This window comes from Bufo bufo, chromosome 5, assembly GCF_905171765.1.
Source record: "Bufo bufo chromosome 5, aBufBuf1.1, whole genome shotgun sequence".
Lineage (NCBI taxonomy): Eukaryota > Metazoa > Chordata > Amphibia > Anura > Bufonidae > Bufo > Bufo bufo.
In genome coordinates, this window is record NC_053393.1 from 467,042,045 (window position 1) to 467,060,940 (window position 18,896).

An 18,896-nucleotide genomic window follows, 5' to 3' on the forward strand; every position below is an offset into this window, starting at 1 on the left:
GAAGTTATACAGGACCGAAGGCAGCCCTATGTATGACCTGAGACCTCTCCTGAGCTAGTTGGATTCCCCATGAACCTACACTTCTGAAGCATCTATTCTTATAACTGTATCTTGTGCTGTTCCTTTATTATGCCTACTATAAATTTCTGAATACATTGATCTGCATCTTACCATTCCTCTTGTCAAAGTGGGTGTCCCTGCCCCTGCCAGCACTAACTGGACAATATCAGACTGTGCCAGGGACCCACACCCCCAGCTTCTAACATCCAGTTGGCAGTTAAGGCCTCTTGCACACGACCGTATGGCTTTTTCAGTATTTTGCGGTCCGCAAAAAATACAGATGACGTCCATGTGCATTCCGTTTTTTGCGGAACGGAACAGTCCTACTCTTGTCCGTTCTGCGGACAATAATAGGACATGTTCTATCTTTGAATGGAACGGAAAAACTGAAATACGGAAACGGAAGGCATACGGAGTACCTTGCATTTTTTTGAGGATCCATTGAAATGAATGGTTCCGTATACGGGACGCAAAAAAACGGAACGGAAACGGAAAAAAAAAACGTTTGTGTGCAAGACGCCTAAATCATAAACTTGTAGTAGGAATAACAGCTGAACGGTACAAAATAGTGTCAAAAGGATAGAAGCTCCAGAGTTTAAATTTGATGTGAAATACAATTATTTACTAAAACATGGATGTCTGGACCGCTGACAGGTTCTCGTTAACTAAAAATGTAGATTGTAAGCCCTCGCGGGCAGGGCCCTCTCTCCTTCTGTACCAGTTTGTATCGTCCTGTTCATGCTTATTGTCTGTATTATGTACGTATACCCCTTTTCTATGGAGTGAATGGCGCTTTATTAATAAATAATAATAATTATTATTATTATAATAAACGATACTGTAATGCTTTTTTTCCAGCGGACTGCGGCTTTACTTTTGAGATAAAAGATAAAACATGATCATGACACAAACGGGATTTCCGAAAAACACTGTGGTTTTCTTGTCATCGTCTGTGAGTTCTTCGGAAACGGACTGCTCGTCGTGTTCTCCCCTTAGATGACAGGAGTCACACTCAGTTTCTGTTTTCGCCTATTACCTCAGTCGGCAGTGCAGGCAGAGGTCCTCCCAGTTCCTGGAGACATGACAGGGAGTTCACTTGATCACTGACTTCCTCAGTTTGTTTTACACAGAAAAAAAAAACTCCCTTTTATATGACGACGCGCTTGCCAATGATGGGAAAATCGAATGTAATGTGTCAGCGGCGGAATCTCAGAGGAAGGAGGGACCCCGCACCAGACTGCTGCCAGCTGCCGCACAGAGTATAAGGGCTCTCCTCTTAAAATAATTCTCTTCTCCCCCCTCAGGGTTGAGCTCCTCGTGAAAATGTCAGCAGGGCTGTGCTTACTGCACGCTGGGCAGAGTCAGACGGCACCGTGCTCGGTCACATCGCAGGGAAGTAAAGGCGGAGAGGGGAATCACATCTCAGAAACTGCTTCTCGTGGGCACGTATTCAGACTGACGTGTTTGATGAGCCGCCTAGTGATCAATGATTGGCACATATCTAAGGCCTCATGCGCACGAACGTTGTTTGTTTCCGTGTCTGTTCCGTTTTTTTTTGCGGATAGGATGCAGACCCATTCATTTCAATGTGCCGTGTGCTGTCCGCATCAGTATGTCCGTTCCGTAGCCCTGCAAAAAAAATAGAACATGTCCTATTCTTGTCCGTTTTAGGCATTGTTACAATGGATCCGCAAAAAAAAAACTGGATCCAGAAAAAAAAGAAGCTTTTTTTGCGGACCGGAGAACACATACGGTCATGTACATGTAGCCTAAGAGCAATACCACAGTACCTCCACACTATTAGGCCTCCTGCACATGACCTTATGGTTTTGCGGTTCGTAAAAAAACGGATCCGCAAAAAATACGGATGATATCCGTGTGCATTCCGTATTTTGCGGAATGGAACAGCTGGCCCCTAATAGAACAGTACTTTCCTTGTTCGTAATGCGGACAAGAATAGGACATGTTTTATGTTTGAACGGAACGGAAATACGGAAACGGAAGGCATACAGAGTACCTTCCATTTTTTTTGCGGATCCATTGAAATGAATGGTTCCGTATACAGTCCGTATACAGAACGCAAAAAAACGGAACGGAAACGGAAAAAAAAAAAAATAATAATAATAATAAAAAGTTTGGCTTGTCTGTTTTACTTCTACTAAATCCTTGTATTTGCCATGAAATAATAAAGCCGGAGCTCCTTCGTGCCCTGCATAATGCCGCTAATGTTACTCCTGCTGAAAATGTGTGAATTCTGTGACAACTGGTTTTGTCACCCCCCCTTGCCCCCTGAGTGTTGGCAGACCTTGTAAGGACTCTATGTTAATACACGGAAAGGTAACGCCCATTGATAAATTCATTAATATTCCAGGAGGAATAAAAGAGGAATGGCAGCAACAGAAAGATTTGATTATTTCTACCGCGCCAGCTGTCTGGATGATTACCACTCTGTTCCTCCCTATTATCCTACCCAAATTTGACATATCCACTTCAAATGGCTCTTATGCCCCAAGCCGCCATTGCTCCTACCTATACCTCTGCGAAGCTACTTCTTGCTCTCAGCTGACGGTGCCCGGATACAGGAGATGGTAGATAGTTGTCCCTTAGGGCTCATGCACATGACTGTATGTATTTTGCGGTCTGCAAAAAACAGATCCGCAAAAAAATACGGAATTCACTCGGACGTCATCCATATTTTTTGCAGCTGGCCTCGGATAGAACAGTCCTATCCTTGTCCGTAATGCAGACAATAATAGGACAAGTTCTATTTTTTTGTGGAACGGACATATGAAAACGGAATGCGTTTGTGGACCCATTGAAATGAATGGCTTCGCATATGGTCCGCAAAATATGTTCTATTTTTTTATGGTGCCGACGGATCACGTACCTATTCAAGTTGAATGGGTCTCGATCCGTCCTGGCCGCCCCACGGATATTGCCCGTGCATTGAGGACAGCAAATTGCGGTCCCCAATACACGGAACGGCCGCACAACGGCCGTGTGCATGAGGCCTAATACGGAGGGACAGAGTGGTATTCATCCAGACAGCTGGCGCGGTACCAGTAGTCAAACATTTTTGTTGGTGAGCGATGCAGGCTCATGTCAGCTTCCCAAGGACAGCGCCCTACATCGTATAGTGCCAGTGTTTGGTATTGCAGCTCAGCCCCATTGACTTGAATGGGACTGAGCTCCAACTAGGCCATGTGATCAATGTACAGTGATTTCACTGGCCTAGGAAGAGGCTGCGGTGACTCAAGGCCTCTTCTAACAGCAGATCGGTGGGGCTCCCGGGTGTCACACCCTCGCAGATCTGATACTGATGACCTATGACCTATCCTGAGGATAAGTCATAAATATATTTAACTAGAGAACCCGACACAACACTGAGTTCTAAGAGAAGGTGCACCAGAAGTGGTATTTCAAGGGAAATACAAGCATTTACTGAAACAGACAGGTGGGGAGAGTCCAGATTTCCTCTCAAAAGGGGTTTTCCAGTTTGCATCATCATCCTTTCAAATCATCATTTATGAAGGCAGCTGTAATTCTGTAATGTATTTCTCCTACCTTTATTGCTCCTATCTCCCGTTCTGGGCTGGGGTCACATGACCATGTCCATGCAGCTCTTTCTTGTGATGTTATGTCCATAGGCGTGTCTGAGCATCAACAGGGGCAGTGACAGGGGAGTGTCTATGCAATTAGATGGGAGGAGCTATAAACTAGGAGGCCTTGTTAGGGGAGTGTCTATGTAACTTAGTGGGAGGGGCTATAAACTAGCTGGGCGTTGTTAGGGGCGGTGCTGGAGCTGTGGTAGAGAAAGGAGAAGTGCATCATGGGTTTGGTTGGATACAGCAACAGGAAGCACTACATAGAGGATGGAAACAAAATCCGTTTACATGGTGAAAACAGGTTAGGTCCACACTGAAAGAGAAAATCATGGGGAAGAGGTACATGAAATATGCAACTACATGAGCATATCTGTAAAAACAATAGTAATCCCGGAAAACCCCTTTAAGTTCACATCTGCAGAGAAGGTTCTGGCAGGGTCTCAGCAAAAAAAAAGACGAAATACTGGAATGACATTAATCATGCTGGAACCTCGACAGGCCCTGTTATAGTGAATGGAATCCATCAGGAGTCCGCATTGTCTGGTAAATGCCGGATCCGGCGATTCCAGTATTCTGTTCCTATCCTGGATGTATTTCTGGAGCGTAATAATATAACAGTCTATAGCTACTAGAGAGGGGTCGTTGATCCAGGGAGTTATTCTGATTGCCTGATTGGAGTCGGGAAGGAATTTTTTATTCCCCTAAAGTGGGGAAAATTGGACTCTACCTCACACGTTTTTTTTTTTGCCTTCCTCTGGATCAACTTGCAGGATGACAGGCCGAACTGGATGGACAAATGTCTTTTTTCGGCCTTATGTACTATGTTACCATGTTACATAACTAAGCAAAAAGCAGATGTCGGCTGTGTGTAAGGCCATAGAACATTTGTGTTTATTAAAGGGAATCTGTCACCTGGTTTGACCATATTAAGCTCTCACCATTGCCATGTTTAATAAAATACCTTCTCTCCTGCAGTGGTTTTCTTTCTTATATTCATGCTTTCATTTTGCTAAAAAAGCGATTTTTGTATTATGCAAATGAACCCTGAAGGTGCCCGGAAGGGCGTTATTCATCACCCTCTGAGCCCAGTAACGCCCCCCCTGCAGTGGCCCGCCTTTATTTAGAGCCCAAGCACACCTCCTCGTTATGCAGTATCGTCCCACACCCTAGTTTTACCACGCCGCCCCCTCCGCTACGTCAGTTAATTCATTCAAGCCACGCACCTGGAATCTTCAATTCGCCTGTCTGAAATCTCGCGCAGGCGCAGTACCGCCTACTGCCTGCGCCTGTGTGATCCAACCGCTCCTGAGGGCAACAGCGATAAGAAGACGTCACTGGGCTCGGTCCATGCCCAGTGACACTTTTGAGGCTGTTGCCCTCAGGAGCGGTTGGATTGCACAGGCGCAGCCAGTAGGCGGTACTGCGCCTGCGCGAGATTTCAGACGGACGAATTGAAGATTCCAGGTCCAACTAGGGTGTGGGACGATACTGCATAACGAGGAGGTGTGCTTGGGCTCTAAATGAAGGCGGTCTAGGCACTGCAGGGGGGCGTTACTGGGCTCAGAGGGTAAAGAATAACGCCCTTCTGGGCACCTTCAGGGTTCATTTGCATAATCCAAAAATAGTTTTTTTAGCAAAATGAAAGCATGAATATAAGAAGGAAAACCACTGCAGGAGAGAAGGTATTTTATTAAACATGGCAATGGTGAGAGCTTAATATGGTCAAACCAGGTGACAGATTCCCTTTAAGTTTTTGCCAATGCCTGCTCATTATGATATTCCTGCTAAAAAGGGCTGCTTGTCCTCAGGGTCAGGACCAGCAGGTGGGAGTTGGTACAATCATTGCTTCTGAAAACTTATATACATGTGATGTAGTTGCAGTATCCCAGACCGGAGGGTATCTGCAATGTTTTATAATGTTATATATATGTGTTGTACTGTTATGTATTGTACTTTTGTATCTTTTGGCCGTTTCTAACAGTTAGGGCTCGTTCACACGACCGTGCCCATGCTGTTGACCGCAAATTGTTGTCTGCAATGCACGGGCAGCGTCCATAGGGCAGGCGCATAGGGATCACAGACCCATTCACTTGAATGGGTCCGCGATCCCTCCGTTCCGCAAAAAGATAGAGCAAGTTCTATCTTTTTACGGTGCGGAAGCACGGAACGGAACCCCAGAAAGCACTCGGTAGTGCTTCCATAGTGTTCCGTTCCGTTCTTCCGTTCCGCATCTCTGGATTTGCGGACCCATTGAAATGAATGGGTACGCATCCCGTGATGCGGAATGGCCACGGAACTGTGCCAGTGTATTGCGGATCCGCAAATGCAGTCCGCAATACGGAAACAGGCAGCACACGTGAACGAACCCTTAAGGAAATGGCAAATGGTTGGAAGGAACAGGACTAACCACCCTGTTCTTCCCCTCTTGGAAGGAGTGGGCGTTCCTGTGTAACCTTAGGAAGGAGAGGAGGCACACTGCAGAGTTCCCCCGCTCCTGAAAAGGATTCTCCAGAGAGAACAACTAAAGTCATCCTCTAGGAAATGCTTGAGAAGTCAGACAGCAGAGTGAACAGCTGAACACCTGCATCAAAGACACTGCTAGAAGGTGAGGGACTACCACTTAGACACCCTTCACCCAAACTACCACTAGGCCAGTTAACGCTAAATTCTGGACCTGATAGTGGATATTTACACCCACAAGGGTTAAATTGCAGCAACCTAAACTGCCTCCATTCTCCTGCAGAAATTGCATTTGGAATTTGTTGCTATTGAATGTACCAAAACGTATGTGCTGCACTTAGTAAAAGAGAGACTGTAATATGTTCACTTCTGGCCCATTCTTTAAACTACATTTCCACTGATCCCATCCCCCAGGGAGCAACGGTCTGAGGGCGTACACCGTGACACAACACTTCATCAGGGCCACTATCACTCCCATCCTCTGCACCGGCTCCTCAGGGGCTAGCTGCATAGTCACATAGGCTCTGATAGGAGAATACATGGCTCCTCAGGGGCTAGCTGCATAGTCACATAGGCTCTGATAGGAGAATACATGGCTCCTCAGGGGCTAGCTGCATAGTCACATAGGCTCTGATAGGAGAATACATGGTTGTATTGCAATTGACTTTCTCTGGTAAACGTTCAGCGACACTCAAAGCATTGGCTCGGCTGCAGATCAAAGTCTCACATGTAAATCTGGTCCCGCACACTAGCCAACTTCATTTCCTTGGAAATAGGATATACTATCCTACAGTATATTAAAGGCAAAGAGGGTATCATGGAATTGATCTAAGATGTCCGGCCGGTGATGTAAGAAACATGTTGTATTGATATGGTTGATGCACTGAAAAGTTCTTCTGCATGCAAACTTCCTACTAAAGTATGTGCACATCTTCCTAATTCAACCCAGGGACGGACTTTTAGAAAGGTGAACAAGAGGACAGTCTGCCTGATGTATTGAGATGTAAAGAAAGAAGCTTTAATGTTGCCTGTCAGATCATCAGCTGCACATTCGGCTACAGTCAAGCATTGCACACATGGATTTACTTACAGCAAACTCTGGGGATGTATATATTCTAGGACATGGCTGAGCGGAAACTCACACACACTAGGAACAGGTGGGGGAGACCGTATGGAATATTTCCTATAAGGCTACCTGCACACTATGCGGATTACGCACGGTTTTCTGTGCGGATTCTCCTGCGGAACAACTGCAGCGTAGCGCAGTACCAGCAAAGTGTATCAGATTAGATAAAAATCTAATGTACGCTTTCATTTTTTTTTCGTGCGAAAAGAAATTAAGCTGCTTTGCAGATTTTCAATTCTGCGGTCAGTTATGTTTGCGCTTTTTTTGTGGGCAGATTTCACCCTTTTCAGTGTAAGGCCTCCTGCACACGACCATATCTATTTTGTGGTCTGCAGTTCGCGGATCTGCAAAATTCGGATGCGGTCTGTGTGCATCCCGCAATTTTTACAGGTCCCACTGTAAAAAAGCCTATTCTTGCCTGCAAAACGGACAAGAACAGGGTAGGTTCTATAATGTGCGGCATGGCCACAAGGATGCGGACCGCACATGGATGACATTGTGGAGCCACGGAAATGAGTGGACCAAAAATAAGGTCGTGTGCATGAGGCCTAAGGGTGAGATCTGCAGAAAATCCGCTTTCAAATCTACACCAAAAACCTCAAGTAAGGGCTCATGCACACAAACGTATTTTCTTTCCGCTTCCTTTCCATTTTTTTGGCGGACCATATACAGAATCATTCACTTCAATGGGTCCGCAAAAACAACGGAAGGAACTCCGTGTGCATTACGTTTCCGTATTTCCGTTCAGCAAAAAAGTAGTGCATGTCCTATTATTATTCACAAATCACGGTCCGAGGCCCCTTTCAAGTCAATGGGTCTGCAAGAAATATGGAACACATCCGTATGTCATCCGTATGTCATCCATATTTTGCGGATCCATACTGTAGAAATGCATATTGCTCATGTGTTAGGTGATTAATGTTACTGTTTCCGTTTCTGATCCGCAAAAAAACGTATCGCATACGGAAACCATACGGATATGTTTTGTGGAATAATGGAACGGAAGAGGACTTAAATCAGAGGGGGGGAAAAACTCACATACGGAAGAACAGATCCATGAAAAACGGACCGCAAAACAACGGTCGTGTGCATGTTCTATATTTTGCGATTTACACGCAACGCTGGCCCCATAGAAGCGAATGGAGCTGCGCACGCATGGTTGCACACGGGTGCAAAACGCATTAAATCGCATTGCACCTGCGCGATAAAAACTGAACGCGATTGCAGGCAAAACTGAATGACATTGCCTGCGAAATCGTGCCGTTTTCACTGAACGCATCCGTAATGCATCCGGACCTAATCCGGACACGCTCGTCTGCAAGGGGCGTTTCACTTCTCACAAGTACATTGATGGAAGTCATTCCTGTAAGACAATTATCTCCTTTTCTTGGATGACTGTGAATGATGCTTCTGTTTGCAGTAAACAGTCGCTGAGCTTCAGTCGGAGCCTTTTTATTATATCAGGGACTCGTGTTATGGGCAATTCCCTAATAGTAGGTTCTTATTGGAATTGCTCCCTTTACAGGCAGGAATGAGTCCAATGACAAACCCACAAGACTATAGAGAAATCAAATTCTCCGCTGCTGCACTCCAGGTTCTGTGAGAAGAATAAAGGCACCATAAATGCTGTCCTCATATGGGATGGACAGTGCCAAAACAGTGCAAGGAGGCGGCAGGGGATCCACAACTTTAGGCCTCATGCGCACGGCCGTTGCCCTGCCGTGGCCGTATTGCAGCCCGCAAACAGCGGGTACGCAATATGCAGGCATCGGCCGTGTGCTCCCCGCATCACGGATGCGGACCCATTCACTTGAAAGGGTCCGCAATCCGGAGCTGTAGTGAATGCAGAATGCAGGCATGGAACCCCACGGAAGCACTACGGAGTGCTTCCGTGGTGTTTCTGTCTGTGCCTCCGCACCGCAAAATAATAGAACATGTTCTATTTTTTTGCTGTGCGGACGGATCACGGACCCATTCAAGTTGAATGGGTCTTGATCCGTCCCGGCCGCCGCACGGACGTTGCCCGTGCATTCGGGACGGCGAATTGCGGTCCCCAATGCATGGAACGGCCGTGTGCATGAGGCCTTACTGTGAGGAACATTTGCGTCCAGTTTTCACGGAGACACTTGATAAGTCATACAGATGAAGCAGAGTTAATACTAGGAAGAGGCTGCAGTGCTCTCCAAAGCACCACAGCCTCTTCAAACTGCTGATTGGCAGGGGTGCTGGGAGTCGGACCCCCATCAATCAGACATTGATGACCTATCCTAAAGACAGGTCATCAATATTGTTCTCATTGAGAGATCATCAGTCATCAGTGGGCATTTGCGAGTCGAAACTCCGACCGATCCCAGGAACAGTGAAGCTGGGCTTCCTGCTAGACTGCAATGGGATACAAATGTCCAGTATTCTTCACTCATAAAAATTGCCGGCACTCCCTCTATTCCAGGGATCAGCGGACCCCCCCCCCCCCCCCCCCCCCCTCAGTGGACCCTCCCCAATAAACCAGGGTTGGGGAAAAATTGAGAGTTACCCCCCTTTCTACTGAAAATTAGTTCTATTCATATGAATGGGGTTCTTTTGGCTGCAAAGCATGTGGATTTCTGCAAGCCCCCGTAAAAAAATGGAACAGTTCCAGAAATTTCTAGTCTGCCATGTGTGAATTCTCAGAAGATGTTTAGATGTGCACATTGCATTTCTTCTACTTGCTGGAGGGTAAAGAACACCAGAAGAGAGACCTGGTACTGTACGGGCATGTTCATATACCAGAGAATTATAGGTAAAAGGCTGTCCTACGCCTCTGCTGAATAAGAACTGTTTGGGTACGGTCACACGGTCAGGTTCTGATGCAGTTTTGGAAACCAAAATCAGGAGTGGATCATAGGAGAGAAAGTATAAAGGACAGATGGGACTTCTGTTCCCTTTTTCAATTCAATCTTGGCCTTGGTCGCAGTCGCAGCATGTCGCAGTGCGACACCATAGACTACCATTATAAAAATCGTTTTTATACTACATGTTGCAGTGTAGTTGTGCCCTATGTGTCGGGCGACACATGTCTTTGTGTAGACCTAGCCTTAGCGTGCTGTCACATACAGTTTTGTGTTGTATGTGGGGGTTTTTTTGGGCCAAAAATTGTCTGTTTTAGCCCTTGATGTTTTTTAATGCTGTTTTTTATGCCTTGCATTATTTATAGGAAAGTATGTGCTCACCTGTAGTGTAACTTCCTTTATAGAGCAGTATGGGCAAAATATAATGGTACAAAAATGTCAATGCCATGCAAATATGGCGTTAAAAAAAAACCCACAACAAACACGGGCACTTGCTGTTTTTTTCAAGCAGGGCAAAAAGCCAATGGATGTCTGTAGGACAGAAATGTCAGACAGTGAGGGAAAAACACCAGACACAGATCATGCTGCAAAAATTCCACTTTAAAAAAACATCTCTTTTTGTTGCATTTAACATTTCCAAATATTTACATATGGAGATGGCTTTTTTTGCCTTAAAAAACACAGGCTATAAAATGCCACAAAAAAAAAAATAACTGTCATGGTAGCCTTAAAATCTATAGATATCTTCAAGGCAATTTTTTAAATTTCATTTTACTAATTTGGGGCTAAAAATCATTTTATTCAATTGGTGTTTATTAAAAATGTTCTGTCGTTTCTGAGCTACAAGGGTTAAAAATCAATCTGTTTGCAAGCTGGGACTGATCTCTTTGATTCCTATCAGCTGATGGTTCATGTGTAGCTCTTATCTCTGTTATCCTGACCTCATAAACACTCATCATAGCCTAATTCTTATAAAACTCAGAAGAATATGGCTTAATAAGTAAGTAAATATTTATGAGGTCAGGAGTAGAGTTGAGCGAACCCGAACTGTAAAGTTCGGGTTCGTACCGAACTTTAGGTTTTTCGGCACCTGGACCCGAACCCGAACATTTACATAAAAGTTCGGGTTCAGGTTCGGTGTTCGGCGATTTTTATGGCGCTTTTTGAAAGGCTGCAAAGCAGCCAATCAACAAGCGTCATACTACTTGCCCCAAAAGGCCATCACAGCCATGCCTACTATGGCTGTGATTGGCCAACTGCAGCATGTGACCCAGCCTCTATTTAAGCTGGAGTCACAAAGCGCCGCCCGTCACTCTGCTCGGATTAGTGTAGGGAGAGGCTGCAGCTGCTGTGAGGGAGAGATCAGGGAGTGATCTTATCAAGAACTGGTTTATGTACTCAGCGATCTACAGAAAAAGTGTTTTGTGGGTGCAGTGCACAATTTTTTTAAGCCTGCCCTGATCCAACTACTACTGAAAACGAACTTTTTTTTCTTCATTTCATCAATATCAATACCTGATCGGCAGCCATTTTATGCAACAATAGTGCACCAGCATAGGCTATCTGCAAGTCCAGAAATACAGCTTTGGCATACTGGGTTGAAAAAATCCTCTAATATACTGCACATCTGGGATTAGACAAGCATAAGTGACTGTCACATTTAGGACAGAAATACAACTTTTTGGTTAGGGTGAAAAAAGCCTCTGATATACTGCACATCTGTGATTACACATGCATAAGTCACTGTCACATTTAGGACAGAAATACAGCTTTTTGGTTAGGGTGAAAAAACCCTCAAATATACTGCACATCTGGGATTAAACGTGCATAAGTGACTGTCACATTTAGGCCAAAAAATACGGCTTTGGCATACTGGGGTGAAAAAAGCCTCTCATATACTGCACATCTGGGATTACACGTGCATAAGTGACTGTCACATTTAGGCCATAAATACGGCTTTGGCATACTGGGGTGAAAAAAGCCTAGGACAGAAATACAGCTTTTTGGTTAGGGTGAAAAAAAAACTCTAATATATTGCACATCTGGGATTAGACAAGCATAAGTGACTGTCACATTTAGGACAGAAATACAGCTTTTTGGTTAGGGTGAAAAAACCCATATATTGCACATCTGGGATTACACGTGCATAAGTGACTGTCACATTTAGGCCATAAATACGGCTTTGGCATACTGGGGTGAAAAAACCCTCTAATATACTGCACATCTGGGATTACACGTGCATAAGTGACTGTCACATTTAGGCCATAAATACGGCTTTGGCATACTGGGTCGAAAAAAGCCTCTCATATACTGCACATCTGGGATTACACGTGCATAAGTGACTGTCACATTTAGGACAGAAATACAGCTTTTTGGTTAGGGTGAAAAAACCCTCTAATATACTGCACATCTGGGATTACACGTGCATAAGTGACTGTCACATTTAGGCCATAAATACGGCTTTGGCATACTGGGGTGAAAAAAGCCTCTCATATACTGCACATCTGGGATTACACGTGCATAAGTGACTGTCACATTTAGGACAGAAATACAGCTTTTTGGCTAGGGTGAAAAAACCCTCTAATATACTGCACATCTGGGATTACACGTGCATAAGTGACTGTCACTTTAAGGCCATAAATACGGCTTTGGCATACTGGGGTGAAAAAAATCCTCTCATATACTGCACATCTGGGATTACACGTGCATAAGTGACTGTCACATTTAGGACAGAAATACAGCTTTTTGGCTAGGGTGAAAAAACCCTCTAATATACTGCACATCTGGGATTAGACAAGCATAAGTGACTGTCACATTTAGGCCATAAATACGGCTTTTTGGTTACTGGGGTGAAAAAAGCCTCTAATATATTGCACATCTGGGATTACACGTGCATAAGTGACTGTCACATTTAGGCCATAAATACGGCTTTGGCATAACGGGGTGAAAAAAGCCTCTCATATACTGCACATCTGGGATTACACGTGCATAAGTGACTGTCACATTTAGGCCAGAAATATGGCTTTTTGGTTACTGGGGTGAAAAAAGCCTCTGATATACTGCACATCTGGGATAAGACGTGCATAAGTGACTGTCACATTTAGGCCAGAAATACGGCTTTTTGGTTACTGGGGTGAAAAAAGCCTCTGATATACTGCACATCTAGGATAAGACATGCATAAGTGAGTGTCACATTTAGGCCACAAATACCGCTGTCATATAGAGTTAAAAAAAAAAAATTTGAGTGCAATACCCTACATCAGGGTTTTTATTGGCGGTTAATTATTTTTAACATACTTAACCACTTTTTACTTTGCTTTGTGAACGCTAACTATGAGGCAAACATCTAATAAGGGACGCGGTCATGGTCGTGGTGGTGGTGGAGCCTCTGGTGCAGGGAGAGGACGTGGCCGTTCTGCCACAGCTACACGTCCTACTGAACTTACTACCTCAGGTCCCAGTAGCCGCCAGAATCTACAGCGATATTTGGTCGGGCCTAATGCCGTTCTAAGGATGGTAAGGCCTGAGCAAGTACAGGCGCTAGTCAATTGGGTGGCCGACAGTGGATCCATCACGTTCACATTATCTCCCACCCAGTCTTCTGCAGAAAGCGCACAGGTGGCGCCTGAAACCCATGCGAATCAGTTTGTCACATCACCAGTGGCGTTGCTAAGGCTGGTGTCACCCGGTGCGGTAGAAAATGGTGTCACCCCCCCCTGGGACGAGTCACGTAGGGGACGTCCATCAAGCTCCGCCCTGCCGCCGCGGGGCCGCTGACATCCCTTCACGTCCTTCACTGAGCCTGCCGACCGATCCAAGCGGTAACGCGGTGGGGGGGGGGAGGGTTTGGATAGTAAACAGACCGCTGATGGGGGGGGGCTAAGCAGACAGATTGGCAATTTCTTAATGTGAGGCAGTGGGGGGCATATTACTTAAAGGGGTTCTGCACTTTGCTTTAACTGATGATCTATCCTCTGGATAGATCATCAGTATCTGATCGGCGGCGGTCCGACACCCGGGACCCCCGCCGATCAGCTGTTGGAGAAGGCAGCGGCGCTCCAGGAGCGTCATGGCCTTCTCACTGTTTACTGCAGGCCCAGTGACGTCACGACTAGTATCAACTGGCCTGGGCGCTGCTAAGCTCTGTTCACTTGAATGGAGCTTAGCCCCGCCCACGCTAGTTGATACTAGTCGTGACGTCACTGGGCCAGCGGTAAACAGTGAGAAGGCCGCGGAGCTGCTATAGCGCCGCTGCCTTCTCAAACAGCTGATCGGCGGGGGTCCCGGGTGTCGGACCCCCGCCGATCAGATGCTGATGATCTATCCAGAGGATATATCATCAGTTAAAACAAAGTGCAGAACCCCTTTAAGTAATATGCCCCCCACTGCCTCACATTAAGAAATTTGCCCCCCACTCTGGCCTCTATTATGTAATTTGCCCCCACTAAGTAATTTGCCCCCACACTGCCCTCAATTATGTAGTTTGCGGCATTTCCAGGAAATGCACTTTAATGCTCCATGAGTCATAGAGCATTAAAGTGCACTTCCACCTTCTGTTCAAGCTTTAACCTGGCTGGACCTGGAGGCCCCCCCCCCCCCTAAATATAATAAATACTATAATGGGGTATTAAATTAAATCATCTAAATATAAAGTCAATTTGCACTCTCTGTGCTACCTACCACACCTCCTCCTCCCTCAGGCGCGGCAGTGGCAGGTCTGGCTGGCTGTGTGAGTGAGTCACCACCCAAACCATTAGCTCCAGACTCCAGTCCTGGGCCTGCTGGCTGCTGCTGCAGTGCAGCCACCGCGGCGCCACTTACCAGGCAGTCACACCCCCTTCACCATGTGACGGCCGGGCCGACGTGCTTGTGAGTGAGTAAGGAGAACTCCGGCGGACGGCGGGTGACACCCCATCAGACTGGTGTCACCCGGTGCGGCCCGCACCCACCGCACACCCTCGCAACGCCACTGCACATCACCCCTGTGCATATCGGGGAACCTGTCTGAGCCTCAAGTCATGCAGCAGTCTCTTATGCTGTTTGAAGACTCTGCTGGCAGGGTTTCCCAAGGGCATCCACCTAGCCCTTCCCCAGGGGTGGAATACATAGAATGCACTGACGCACAACCACTTATTTTTCCTGATGAGGACATGGGAATACCACCTCAGCACTTCTCTGATGATGACGAAACACAGGTGCCAACTGCTGCGTCTTTCTGCAGTGTGCAGACCGAAAAGGAGGTCAGGGAGGAAGACTGGGTGGAAAATGATGCAGGGGACGATGAGGTCCTAGACCCCACATGGAATGAAGGTCGTGCCACTGACTTTCAGAGTTTGGAGGAAGAGGCAGTGGTGAGACCGAGCCAACAGCGTAGCAAAAGCGGGAGCAGGGTGCAAAAGAAGAGCAGCCATCGCCAAAACAGTTCGTCTGCTACTGGCCATCGTCAACAGGGACCGAGCACACCAAAGGCAGCTTCAAGGAGTTACCTGGCATGGCACTTCTTCACACAATGTGCTGAAGACAAGACCCGAGTGGTTTGCACGCTGTGCCATCAGAGCCTGAAGCGAGGCATTAACGTTCTGAACCTTAGCACAACCTGCATGACCAGGCATCTACATGCGAGACACGGGCTGCAGTGGAGTAAGCACCTTCAAAACCAAGAAAGGCCCCTCCTGCTCCCTCTTCTGCTGCTGCCTCGGCCTCTTCCTCCGCCTCTGGAGGAACGTTGGCACCTGCCGCCCAGCAAACATGGGATGTACCACCAACACCACCACCACCTCAGTCACCAAGCATCTCCACCATGTCACATGGAAGCGTTCAGCTCTCCATCTCACAAACCTTTGAGAGAAAGCGTAAATTCCCACCTAGCCACCCTCAATCCCTGACCCTAAACTGCTGGCCTTTGAAATGCTGTCATTCAGGCTGGTGGAGACGGACAGCTTCAAACAGCTCATGTCCCTTGCTGTCCCACAGTACGTCGTTCCCAGCCGCCACTACTTCTCCAGGAGAGCCGTGCCCTCCCTGCAAAACCAAGTATCGGATAAAATCAAGTGTGCACTGCGCAACGCCATCTGTGGCAAGGTCCACCTAACCACAGATACGTGGACCAGTAAGCACGGCCAGGGACGCTATATCTCCCTAACTGCACACTGGGTAAATGTAGTGGCGGCTGGGCCCCAGGCGGAGAGCTGTTTGGCGCACGTCCTTCCGCCGCCAAGGATCGCAGGGCATCATTCTTTGCCTCCTGTTGCCTCCTCTTCCTACTCGGCTTCCTCCTCCTCTTCTTCCACCTCCTCATCCGGTCAGCCACAGACCTTCACCACCAACTTCAGCACAGCCAGGGGTAAACGTCAGCAGGCCATTCTGAAACTGATGTGTTTGGGGGACAGGCCCCACACTGCGCAGGAGTTCTGGAGTGGTATAGAACAACAGATCGACGAGTGGTTGCTGCCAGTGGGCCTCAAGCCGGTTTGACGCACATCCCTTGCCTGGCGCATGTGCTGAATTTGGTGGTTCAGAAATTCATTCACAACTAACCCGACATGTCTGAGCTGCTGCAAAAAGTGCGGGCCGTCTGTGCGTGCTTCCGGCGTTCTCACCCTGCTGCTGCTCGCCTGTCAGCGCTGCAGCATAACTTCGGCCTTCCCGCCCACCGCCTCATATGCGACGTGCCCACCAGGTGGAACTCCACCTTGCACATGCTGGAGAGACTGTGCGAGCAGCAGCAGGCCATAGTGGAGTTTCAGCTGCAGCACGCACGGGTGAGTCGCACTGCGGAACAGCACCACTTCACCACCAATGAGTGGGCCTCCATGCGAAACCTGTGTGCCCTGTTGCGCTGTTTCGAGTACTCCACCAACATGGCCAGTGGCTATGACGCCGTTATCAGCGTTACAATACCACTTCTATGTCTCCTTGAGAAAACACTTAGGGCGATGATGGAAGAGGAGGTGGCCCAGGACGAGGAAGAGGAATCATCTCTAACACTTTCAGGCCAGTCTTTTAGAAGTGGCTCAGAAAGAGGATTTTTGCAACAGCAGAGGCCAGGTACAAATTTGGCCAGCCAGGGCCCACTACTGGAGGATAATGAGGAGGAGGATGTGGATGAAGCATGTTCACAGCAGGGTGGCATCCAACGCAGCTCGGGCCCATCACTGGTGCGTGGCTGGGGGGATACGGAGGACGCAGACGATACGCCTCCCACAGAGGACAGCTTGTCCTTACCTCTGGGCAGCCTGGCACACATGAGCGACTACATGCTGCAGTGCCTGCCCAACGACTGCAGAGTTGCCCATTTTAACGTGTGCGGACTACTGGGTGGTCACCCTGCTGGATCCCCATTACAAAGACAATGTGCCCTCCTTAATTCCCTCACTGGAACATGATCGGAAGATGCGCGACTACAGGCGCACGCTGGTAGACGCGCTCTTGAGAGCATTCCCGACTGACGACGGGGGACAAGTGGAAGCACAAGGCGAAGGCAGGGGAGGAGGAAGAGGTCACCAACGCAGCTGTGTCAGCGCCAGCACCTCAGAAGGCAGGGTTAGCATGGCCGACATGTGGAAAAGCTTTGTCACCTCGCCACAACAACCGGCCCCAACTGCTGATATGGAGCGTGTTAGCAGGAGGCAGCATTTGAACAACATGGTGGAACAGTACCTGTGCACACGACTTCACGTACTGACTGATGGTTCTGCCCCATTCAACTTCTGGGTCTCCAAATTGTCCACATGGCCAGAGCTTGCCCTGTATGCCTTGGAGGTGCTGGCCAGCCCTTCAGCCAGTGTACTCTCTAAGGCTCCATTCACACGTCCGCATCCTTTCCGCAATTTTGCGGAAAGGGTGCGGACCCATTCATTCTCTATGGGGACGGAATGTGCTGTCCGCATCCACATTTGCGGATCCGCACTTCCGCATCCGTGCTTCCGTTTCCGCAAAAAAATAGAACATGTCCTATTCTTGTCCGCAATTGCGGACAAGAACAGGCATATTCTATTATGTCGGCAATGTGCGGTCCGCAAAATGCGGAACACACATTGCCGCTTTCCGTGTTTTGCGGATCCGTGTCTCCGTGTATCCGCAAAACACATTGCGGACGTGTGAATGGAGCCTTAGGACCTGTTGGGGATAGCCTCTCGCCCTGTCCCTGTTATTTGCTAACCGTCCTAGGCACGTGGACAGAGTACATCTACCTTTTAAAGTGTATTTAGCACGGCAGGAGGCGTCATTACAGACAGACGCAGCCAACGTGGACAAGCTCACGTTCATTAAAATGAACCAGGCTTGGATTTGTCTGTACCTTGTGCAGAATAGACATTTATACCACCATCAAACATACATTCTTGTACTCAAGTCAAGTGCAATGATTCTTTTTTTAATTTTTTTTTATTTGTCCCAATATTTTGGGGGCTACCTACCCCAATAAAAAAAATAAAAAAACATTGTTGGCCACCTGTTCCTCCTCCATTGCTGCCTCCACCTACAACACCACATTCACCGCCTCCTCAACCTCCGACTCCATATCCACCTCCTTCTCTGAGTTGCAGGTTAATAATTTGCTATTTTTAGTTATTTTATTTCATTTTAAGTTATTTCCCTATCCACATTTGTTTGCAGAGCAGTTGCCATGCTCTTAAGCACATTTTACTGCCTTTTACATCCCTATAGCCTTTTCAAGGACTATTTTAGAGCCATTTCAATTTTAAAAAAAAGTGGCAATTTTAGTGCCCTAAATTGAAAAAATTCTTATTTTCAATTCTCGGGTGACATTTTACTATTTTTGGCGTATACAAACCCCTGCTGTGCCTGGGTGACAGG